Here is a 7,243-nt window from a genome sequence, read left to right as displayed (position 1 = left end):
CGTGTGATGATGCAGATCATATGTTCGATGAAACGCTTAATTCCTCTTGCTGTCGCTGTTCGTGTCGTCAATGTTGTCAACGGCCACCATCTTCAGTGAGTAGTTGTTGGATTACTGAACAACTTTAGAGAAGAAGAGGGAGCCATAGGTAACAAATTACTTGATCTAAGTTTGGTTGATCTGTGTTAGATATTCAGATATGATATGTTGAATAGAGGTTAGTTAGCAATTGATTTGGATTATTTTTCATATGTTTGATTAGGTGGGACAGTGATTACATCTTCGCGGGCAGAAAGTTATACTAGCTATAAGTCATTGGCGGAGCCATCCGTTCCGGTGAGTGGTTAGCATTGATATATGTGTAGTTTAATCTATTGGATTATGGACTTAGTTAGTTTATACGAGTAATTAGGCTTGAAATTGATTAGTCTAGAGGATGAATGATTTAGTCATGGATTAGTTTATTTGAATTGAGCTACAGATTGAGTTATGGAATGATAAGAGTTTATAGATTCTTGATCATACCGATGTTAAGGTGGTTATTTGGTTCATGATGGATTCAGCTAACTAGTTCCTATTTGATTAGTTACGTTATGCGTATTGTGATCACAGGACTTGGATTTCGGGACAAGCATCTCGACATGGGAATACTGGACACGATCTACGTATAAAGGCGGATACTTCTTGCTTTATCTATTAGTACTTTGTTCTTAGTGCATGAGCTATACCTTCGGATAGTTCTTGTATTTATCTTGACTCCACTCGTATTTTTCCTGCGTTTGATACTTCCACTCAATCTTTGAGCTACTCGTTTCTGTATCTATACAATCTCTCGTTGCTATCTATGATATTTAGCAGATATCAGATATCAGACATCAGATACTAGACACTGGATATATAGATACCGGACACCAGATACTAGTTACTAGATACTGGATATATAGATACCAGATACCATGCCTACTTGCTTTAATTGCTATTTATTCATGTTTCTTATTGAGCATGTTGGCTTCATGTAGCATACCTGTTTCTGTTTATATATATATATGATGACTGTTGCATTGTTCACATCATGTCATTACATGCATTACCGACGGCACTGGCTCCCTTGTGGTTGAGACGGTTGTTGGCCTGGGCTGCATGCTCGGCCACTCATGGGTAGTGGTAGCTAGAGTGTGCCGCTTGTCCTGTCGTGCCCCCCACTCGCACACTCATGGGTAGTGATTGCTGGAGTCGCGGGCAGCAGGGACCTCCGTCGCAGGCGTAGCTATTTAGCTACTATGCACCTGTCCATCCGGTCACTCGAGAGTAGTGGCGGCCTTTGGGTGATACAGTTGTCATCGATCCGGCCTCTTGACCATACATGGGTCGTGGTGCAGAGAGGTGGGCGGGGTGACCATCCGTGCATACGCTGTTGTTATTATGCTTGTGTTGTTGGCTGCTTACTTATGCTATTATTGTTAGTTCATGCTGCTATTGCTTACGCTGTTATGCTTACATATGTTGAGATATACATCTGTTGTATGTGTTTAAACACTGGCTTACTTACTATTGACATGTATATACCTCACATGATACCATGTAGTTATGAGCAGTACTGTAACAGGACTTTGCTACACCTACCTTCCATTACTAGCCTAGGATATGGTTTTAGGTATGGACACTTATTATGATATCACTGTAGTATTTGCTATTTCCATACGAGACTGTATACCTTTGTATCTCTAGTTCTTTACTATACTCATGCACTATCAGTCTATTACCCGCTGAGTCTTTATACTCACCACCCCGTATATTGGTAATTTCACCAGGTAGCACGTAAAGGATTTATGGAGTCGCCTAGAGATCCTGTCCGCCAGTCCCACGTCACATTCGAGGACGACATTATGGTTTTTGTATACCGTACGTTATTTGGGGTTGTGTTCTGGTTTTGTTTCTTGTTCTTGTGTTTGTGTATCTTGTATTTGGCTTGATATTATTGTGTCAAGCCGAGCCGGCTCGCAGTTAGTTGATTTGTTTTTTGTGATCGTTATTTGTGATTTCCGCTGTGTTGGTTTCTAGTACAGTCGTGTGGGCTGATTAATATATTTATATAACTGTGTGCTTGTGTTTATTTTTGTTTCAGCCGAGTGGGCTGATTATATAACTGCGTGGTTGTGTAAATATATTCCAGTCGTATGTGGCTGATATATTTTGTATGTATGTATGTCTCAGATTGTCATCGGTACAAGGGAGATGTTATCGAAATTTTTCGGTAGGAACTCCTTTGGGGTGTGACACATCTCGTGTTGATAGTTGATGCAAATGGGAGGATCTGTGATTGAATTGTGATTTATTCATAGAGATGGAAATTTTGCAATGTCTTAGAAATTGTTATTCCATAGTTACCTAATGATATTTGAATTTTAAATGTACTATTTGATAGATCGAAAATGTGCGATAGAGGGGGGGGGGGGTAAATATCACGCTTTAAAACTTTTCTTTAAAATAGAGTCGTGCACAGTGGAAAAGAATAGACAAGTCTGTTTACTTCGTTCGGAGCCTAGCTCGACTTCTACTCGAAGACCCACGGTCCTTGACCCACCGATAGGCAAATCACTATAACTCTTCTTTCCTTGCCCCCACGGGCGGGATCAACCGGTTATGACATGGTATTCTTGCAACATGGGTCGGGAGGTCGAAGGTCTGCGGCAGCAATTGCGATAACATCAATATCTGTCCGTGCTAAACACCTTCGACCGCCATGTCATCGCCGGGCCCGTATTCACCGTGATTTACTCCCTCTCATACTCGTGGGGCAGGGGTGAGGGGGCCGCTGGGCGGCGGGACCCGCCTTTTTTGCAACTATAACTCTTCTTTCCGAAATCCTTCGGAAAGAAGTAGATCGTACAGTTATAAGAATATAAGATAGTAACAACCCTACTATCTTATATGAAATTAAGTGCAATAAGAAATGTACCGACAGTAATAAAAAAAGGTTGAGGCGCGGTCGGTGCTTTTGAACGAAGTAGCTTGCTTAGCTTGATGAAGGCTTGGAACATGAGCAGCAGGCAGAAAAGAACCTTTTTGATAATCAAAATTATTCTATTGAGCTTCTGACTTCGAGCACTTTTTATAGGTGTACTGGAGGTTCGGTCGACCGATTCCTCTGTTCGGTCGACTGAACCCGCTCCCTTCCTTCCTGGTTGGAATATGAAGCTGGCTCGATCTTTTGCAGTAAATGCTCATGAATGGTTCGGTCGATCGAACCCATTTTTCGGTCGACCGAACAAGCTTTTTCCTTGTTCGTTGCAATCTGCTGAGATCTTCAATTAATGCAGCTTTAATGTTGATTGGATCGGTCGACCGGTCCTCCGGTTCGGTCGACCGATCAGCCATTTTCCTTTTCCTACTGATCGGTGCTAATGAGCTGGCCAGTGCCGAGTCACCATGGATTGGTCGACCGGTCCTCAGGTTCGGTCGACCGATTAAGCTTTGATCGGACTCTAATCTGTTCTGATCTAATCTGAATGCTGTTCTGATTTTACCTGGTTCGGTCAACCGATACTACTGTTCGGTCGACCGATCCAGCCGGACCTGCAAAACAGTATTAAGACAAAAATCTCCTGTAAAACAGATGTTAGAACAATTATATTATAAAGCAAGAGTAATAAGAAAGACAGTAGAACTGTCTTGATCTCAACTTGGAAACCTTCTCGGTTTCTTCAGTTGGATCAACGACCTTAGGTTGTTCCTTTTAGGAACTCGACCTCACTATCGCTCCTCCAGTTGTTTACCTCAACTTACCTGCCAAACATGGTCCTCCAGACATGTTTGGACTTTTCCTGCTTAGTGTATGATCGTCCGATCCACTAAGACTTTTCCTGCAATACTACATTAGCCAACAACATGTAATAGTAATACAGAATACAATGGTAAACCTAAACCTAGATTTATCGAGATCCGCTGGTCCGGTCGACCGCGCGCGGTCGACCGGAAACCATCCTAACAACCTTGCTTGGAGTTTACTCCTCCAAGACTTCTCGTTACCTAAGGTTACCACCCCCTAGGGTTTTCTCAACCTAGCTTCACTCACCAGGACCTAAGGTTACCACCCCATAGGATTTTCTCAACCTAGCTTCACTCACCAGGACCTAAGGTTACCACCCCATAGGATTTTCTCAACCTAGCTTCACTCACCAGGACCTAAGGTTACTGTTGGTGCAGTTAGCACTAACAATCTAACTCAGGTTTTGATGAATGACAAATCAGGTTAAGTTAGGTTTGTCGTTATCTAACACTCTGATCGAGTGTACAGGCTAAGTCCAGACAGGTCGACGGGCTGACTGGATGTCTGGCACGAAGTCCAAGTGGGTCGACAGGCTGACCGGATGCTTGGCACGAAGTCCAGCTAGGTCGACGGGCTGACCGGATAGCTGGTAAGAAGTCCAGACGGGTCGAAGGGCTGACCAGACATCTGGCAGGTGAATAAAGGTAAGTCACTCGAAGGGAGTGACTATGAGGACGCGTTCTCGGGAAGGGAACATTAGGCGTCGATCTGACTTAGATCCATTTCGGATATCTAAGTCGAGATCATGACTAGATTTCGGTCTCAGAAAGACGGAATCTAAGTCATACTCTTGATATTGAATTTATAAATTGTGCTAACACTTTGTTTTGCAGGAAACATATTATATATTTGGCTCGGACTAACCTTATCTTGCAGGAGAAGGAATCTCTGGAGAAAGGTGGTTCGAGCACCCGGAACAGGTCTGGGTGCCCGGGAGGCAATTTCTATCCTGATCGCATTGTCGCCACGTGGAGCTCGCTGGTTGGACCTGCTACGTCTCACCAGGGCGCCCGGAAGGGATCCGGGGCGCCCCGAGCCTCATATAAAAGGAGGGTTAGAGGTGAAGCCTATGAACAACAACTGACAAGAAGATCTTCTACTACTTGCTCTGCTGCTCTGCACTCCTGCGACGCTAACGAAGCTCCGACAACGCACTTTTTCCTTTTCGATTTATTCCTTTGTCGGTATTGCTTTTAGTTTCATTAGCATTTCAACACTTAGTTTGTAATAATTTTCGAACTGCTAGTGATTGCCCATCGAAAACACTCAACAAGTGCGGGTCTTGGAGTAGGAGTCGACACAGGCTACGAACCAAGTAAAATTGGTCTGTGTTAGCATTGCTTACTTTTTTCGCTGCGCTTAACTCTTTTCAAAAGAATTTTTCGTAATCGATATTCACCCCCCCTATCGAAACATCACGATCCAACAAGTGGTATCAGAGCAGGTACCGCTTTGATTTGGTGCAACCACCAATTAGGCAAAGAGGGTGTTTTTTTAAAAAAGAAAAATTAGATATTGTTTGTCTTTTAAATAAAATCTTACGCCTTTCGTTTTTTCCCTCCAAAACTGTTTTTGAAAAATACATCGCCATCTCTTCACCATTGTTTAGTATTGACAAAATATTACATTTTCACAATTTTAAAATAATATTTTTTTCAAATATTTTTATTTTATTAATATTTTAATAATATTTTATTATTTTTTCGAAAATAGTGAAATATTATTTTTTCGAGCACTGCTAATCCAAGACAAAGTCTTGGGATTTTTTTGTCTGTTTCTCTGTGTGCAAGAATAATGCCTCTTCAAGAAGGATGGAACCCCAACGAACCACCATTGTACGATCAAGATTTCAACTACTGGAGGCGAAGAATGGAATGTTTCTTAGGAAGTCTGAACTTTGACTATTGGCTGATATTGAGAAAACCTTCTCAGAACTCAGAATTAAACACAAATGTAAGTAAAATTATTTGTAATATTTTACCTAACAATGTTTTATACAGACTAGAAAAGTACAAAGATGCACATGAGCTTTGGACCCAATTGATCAAACTTCACGAGGAGCCGATGGAGCTCGAGGATCAAGTAAAAATCAAATCCGAACTCAGGTCAGATCCAATCGAAAAAGCTACTGATTTAGGGAATGCGGTTAAGGTGAGTAATATTTACCAAAATACCCCTGCTAATAGTAGTTTAAAGAATATACATGTTAATTTGGATATTTTTGAAAATATTTGTGAAAATAGTGTAGTTGGCAATACTTGCAAAAATACCCCTAGGATATTTTCTGATAAAATAAATCTAATTAATTTAGAAAATTTAGAAAATCTGAAAATAATTAATAACCCTAAAAATTCAAATTTAAACCTAAATAAATCTGAAAGTTCAAATAATAATGATGAGAAGGTTAATATTAATCTAGACACAATTAATAAATTATTTAATAATCTAGACAATATCAATCTGGAAAATCCTATCCAAACCCAAGATAATTTAATTTACAAAAGATTAAATTTTAAATATAAGACTTATTTAATAAATTTCACTAATTATATCAACTTAAAAGGTAAAGAAAATATAAGGATAAAATCAAACACTTTGATAAAATCAAAATGGAAGTTAACAAACTTAAAATTAAATGTTAAAGATAACATATTAAACAAAAATAATCTAGAAAATTCAAAATTAACAATTAATAAAAAACTAAAAGATAAACCTTTAAAGAAAGATAATTCAATTAACCCAATAAAATTGAAATTGAAATTGAAAGAAAATTTAAATATTAAATATACTCTTTCAAATAAAGATAATTTGACCAATTTAATTAATTCAAAATTAAAAACTTAAATTTAAATTACAAATTAAACATTAAAACTTAACTAAAACCAACTCTAATTATACAAGAAATCTTAAAAAGAAAAATCAACAATTTAGGGGAGGCTCCAGAATAGCTGGTACCTCTAAAAATAATTTACCCGGCAGGGCAACCGAAACCAACTTACCCGATAGGGTACCCAAAACCAACCTACCCGGCAGGGTAATTAGGACTAGAATAAAAAGGGACAAAAGTTTAACTTGACTTACGGTACTGGTGAAGTTTTGGATGATAGTACGTTAGAGAAGCTTAGTCTATGCATGTCTAGGAAGATATGGCTTCGACCTGGTGCATTTGCCTAAGTGGAACTAGTCGAAGCTACCCCTTACGGATCCTAACTAGTTAGACTAAGGTTTTATATTAAGTTCAGTGGATAGGAGGACTATTTGAAAAACCTCGAAGGTATGGTTACTCTAATGATGTCCAGGTGACTCACCATAGCCCAGAAGTTTATCCAAAGAATGTCTATTTGTTGAGCCCAAAGTTAAACCTGAATCTAACACAAAGTTAAAACAAACCCCAAAATTGAACCTAATTCATCT

The sequence above is a fragment of the Zingiber officinale genome, chromosome 1B, assembly GCF_018446385.1.
Source record: "Zingiber officinale cultivar Zhangliang chromosome 1B, Zo_v1.1, whole genome shotgun sequence".
Taxonomy (NCBI): domain Eukaryota; kingdom Viridiplantae; phylum Streptophyta; class Magnoliopsida; order Zingiberales; family Zingiberaceae; genus Zingiber; species Zingiber officinale.
This window is presented reverse-complemented; position numbering follows the sequence as displayed.